Raw genomic sequence first — 3,826 nt, 5'->3', positions numbered from 1 at the left:
CTTCCTCTTCTCTTAATGTCTGGGCCACCGCGTGTGGTACTGTGTTACCCACACAGGAAGCGTATCCGACGTCTTCCTCTTCACTTATGGTCTGGACGACCGTGTGTGGCACTGTGTTACCCACACAGGAACCGTATCCGACGTCTTCCTCTTCAGTTAAGGTCTGGGCGACCGTGAGTGAAACTCTGTTACCCACTCTGAACACGCTGTTCTCAGTGTTCATGACAGCTGCAGCTGTCTGCGGAACTAAGTTACCCGCCTGTGGACCTAAGTTACCCACTTGGCCGACGCCTCTTCTGGGCGCGGCCACCATCAAAACATCCTTGGAGTCGTCATATACGTCGACGACTCCCAAGCATCTTCAGGATGCTTTGGTACCCTGGCAGCCCTCGCGGGCGCCCCGGGTCCTGACAGAGGTGGGAACATGACTCACCAATGCTCTGTATGCCGCTGCGACAGCCGCTTGTAGGACACTATTCAGCGCACTGGACCTCGTTGGAGCGGAAAAAGTTCCTGGAACCAACTCAAACGTCCAAACCTTACGCCACTTTGTCTTGACGGGTGCCAGGGGGTGCCGAGGCAGTCTGCCACCTTCTTGACCATCATGTTCGTCGGTATCGGTTCCTCAGTGCTTACAGTGACGGGGAAGTCGACGTCGTCGCCGTCGTCGACACAGATGACGACGGCGCGACGAAACCCTCGGCGGTCGCCGCAGACAAAGGCACGGGAGAAATACTCTATCGTGTCCCCAGCGTGGAGCGCCTCCGGTGGCAGCTCCGACGCGCTGAGGCCCGGCATCGTCCTGTGGTGTGCGCTGGACGGCGCAGGCTGGTCAGGACCCTGGGGCTGCTGGGGCTTTCTGGACAATGAAAGGAGCCACTCAAAGATCCACTGGTGCCACACTTCGTAGTCACATTAGTGTCACAAATGCCAACCATGATGCACGCTGCCTGCTCATCCATCTCCTGTGCAAAGCTGTGCGCAGCCGAGCACCAGGTTGCCCTGTCCGTGCGTATTGTGGGTGATGGGCTACGGTGTTATTCAGTGTTTGTTATATTCCCTCGTTTATTTAGTAAATCCACCGGCTTTGTTCTCTTATAATTCATTATTGACATCGAGTATTTTAAAATGATTACTTCGCCATAGCAAAATGACGACCTTGATCACGCCAGTGCTCTCAGTTACTCCCCTTGGTACATCTAGTTGGTGACCTTCTCAACTACAGTCTGGGAGCTTATTAGATCAACAGCAAGCTTCATGGGGTTTTGGACTTTCTTCAACTTGACCATGGCTGGCAGCCATTGGCTGCCCGTAGTATCCAACTGTCATCTCATCGAATCTTCGGCGGGAGTTTTGACGTACAAACAACTCTTGGCTAGTATGCAGCTGCCCGAAAACCCAAGCGAATTTGCATCAGGTGGAGAGAATGTCCTAGCCGAGAGCGCGGCAAGGCTGAGTCCGCTGTTTGCGGGACAGTGAAATGGCTGCACCAATCTGCGTCGGGCAGATCGGCGCTAACCCTTTTAATTTGCATTTGTGTGGTATTACACATAGTCCATGCTAACGGTATACCTGTGATTAGATATCCTTCTCCCTCACATGTAGGCCGTCAATAGCGTTGCTAAATGCTTCATTCGGCAAGCGTGAATCTCGGGCTGCTGAAAAACGCAATACGAAAGGACTATTATAAGAAACATGCACCATTTGTGCAAACATTTCGAGGAATTACTGCAGAAGTACGATATTTAATTAAATTACACTATCTGCGGGATCGCTGTTGTTTTGCACAGTTTTTTTACTCTCAATATTTATATTATTTTCACTTCTCCTCTCAACCCTTCAGTTTGGTTTTGTGCAAGCTGCCAGCTTTAGAAGCATTCTTAAGTAATCTTTACGGTATCGTTTGCAGTAGGGTATAATAGATCGAACAGTCAAAAAGACACCAGCTACGTTACACTAAACAGGCGACATCTGTGAAACTAACGGGCGAGGACGGGCGTATTCCAGTCCATTCAGCCGATCAGGCAAAGCTGCAACCCGATAACTTCTCCAGCCTCCTTTGTTTTTTTTAGCTTGAAAGCTAGTCGCAAAGTGAATAGATGTATTGAGTGACATTTCTTACCATCAGTGCTTTGGAAAAATAAATATAATACAATTATTATAGCATTGTATTTATTTAATAATTTATTATTGGCTTTCGTAAAAGTCCGTAAGATATAAAATTGTCCCCGTAATTACTGTATTGATTTTTTTTACAGTTGACTGGTGGGAAGGTGCCGCGACGTTGGTGGTTCTGGGAGGTTCTAGCTAGTCGTCTGCTAGCGGACAGACTTACTCTCATTCCTCATTCCAACCTCTCGAGCCCATGTCCACTTGTCCCCGCGGTGAATATTCTCGCCGGGGGGGGGGAAATTTTCCCACTTTAAGGGAATGGGGGCCCAAGGGCGTTTTCTTAAAGGCCCAACCCGGGCCAAAAAAGATCCCCCAAAAAACTCCGGGTGGAAGTCCCTAACCCGCATTTTTCGTCCTGACGGCCTCTGAAGTTAGTGTCGCAGCTCAGCGGACAAAACTGTGGGACCTTTCTGTCTCAACTCTTAGCCCGCCGACCAAGCAGGGGATTCGCTACAGCCACACTCCGACAGCCAAGAAGCCTCGCATGCGTCAGCACAGAAGTACGACGAGTGGTTGAGCCAACTGAGGCCGACTAGCAACCGATGTGAGCGCCTCTTTTCACAGTGCAAGCTAATTCTCACCCCACGGCGGTCAAGTCTGCTGCCAGCGAACATTGAGATGTTCGTGTTTCTACAAGCGAATCGTGACCTTTGGAGCTTCACCTCGCTTGTTGGCATTGCTGATATTTAGAAAGTAGCTTGCGCATGAGAATCTTGAGAGCTACAACGCTGCCGAAAAAAAAAGATTTAGACTCCTTATTTTGTGTTCGTCCAAATTTAATGTTATGTTTTTTTTTATCAGAACCCAACAAAACTGCTGCTCAGGCTGGCTCGTATCTTGCCGTCGCCGGCTATATTTGGTTGGCTAAAAGAACCCAGCTTGGATGATAGTCACCGCCTTCTCTGCAGCAGTGGGCTTCGAACCCAAGCCAGTGGCGTGATAGGGTCAATCTCACACCACTGCCCCGTCCTGACCCTTGCAATACAGCAAAATAATTGAATAATTTGTTATTGCGGATTGGTATATTGCAATGATTATTACGTGCTTCTGTGAAACTCAGTACAATTTTTTATTTTATTGTAAGAGCACTGGTCAGCCTCAAGAAAGCAGGACGCCACTGCCCGTACAAAATTCAACGCCTTTCTTAAGAAGCATATCGATAAAAACCTGGATCTTACAGCGATTAAGACAGATTCAAGAAGGGAAAATATGTTTGGGAAGTTTCTTGCCTTCCTGCTTCGATATCCTTACATTCATTGGTAAACATCGATGAGCTCGAATAAGCGCCAACTGGAAGAGGTGACGAAGACAGATTTGTTCCGCTCTGATGCCGAGCGGTACAGTCAATATAGACCAGCAGAAACAGTATCTGATGCTGTCAATAACAACTAAAAAAAACTGAAGGAACAAGCGCCACCAATGACTATCGAGGACCTACGCTCAATTTCTACAATAATTGTTTCAGAAACAAAAGGTCTCCCTGATCGCACTCTACCCAGCAGCCAGTGTTTAGCAATCGGGCGCAGTTCCGACGTGAGAAATGATTCACTTTTCTGACTTGTATTGGCATGGACGTTTTTTTCTTGTCGATGTCACGCGGTAAGAATTACTATCAACATGAATATAAAAATAATGATAGAATTATATTATACCG

The sequence above is a fragment of the Phytophthora infestans genome, genomic scaffold (assembly GCF_000142945.1).
Source record: "Phytophthora infestans T30-4 supercont1.44 genomic scaffold, whole genome shotgun sequence".
NCBI lineage: Eukaryota > Oomycota > Peronosporomycetes > Peronosporales > Peronosporaceae > Phytophthora > Phytophthora infestans.
Note: the sequence above shows the minus strand (reverse complement) of the source record.